Source organism: Capsella rubella, unplaced genomic scaffold (assembly GCF_000375325.1).
Source record: "Capsella rubella cultivar Monte Gargano unplaced genomic scaffold, Caprub1_0 scaffold_58, whole genome shotgun sequence".
NCBI lineage: Eukaryota > Viridiplantae > Streptophyta > Magnoliopsida > Brassicales > Brassicaceae > Capsella > Capsella rubella.
In genome coordinates, this window is record NW_006238868.1 from 17874 (window position 1) to 18536 (window position 663).

Below are 663 nucleotides of genomic sequence, written 5' to 3' on the forward strand. Positions count from 1 at the left end.
GAGTTCTTAGCCCATTTGGGACCCAATTTCAACAAGTCTTTCTCAACGCATCTAAACACTCTTCATGCATCTCTAGCACTTGTAATCAATCAAATTTATTGTACTATAACATATTATAACCCCAAACAACACTAGATAAGCCATTTAGTGGTTCAACGCAATGTTTCCGAGTTCTTAGCCCATTTGGGACCCAATTTCAACAAGTCTTTCTCAACACATCAAACACTCTTCATGCATCTCTAGCACTTGTAATCAATCAAATTTATTGTATTCTAACATATTATTACCCAAAACAGCACTAGACAAGCCATTAAGTGGTTCAACGCAATGTTTCCGTGTTCTTAGCCCATTTGGGACCCAATTTCAACAAGTCTTTCTCCATACTTCAAAACACTCTTCATGCATCTCTAACACTTGTAAGCAATCAAATTAATTTTATTATAATATATTCTAACCCCAAAAAACACTAGATAAGTCATTTAGTTGTTCAATGCAATGTTTCCGACTTGTTAGCCCATTTGGAACCCAATTTCAACGTCTTTCTCCATACTTGAAATCACTCTTTATGCATCTCTAGCACTTGTAATCAATCAAATTTATTGTTTTATAACATATTCTAACCCCAAACAACACTAGATAAGTCATTAATTGGTTCAACGCAAT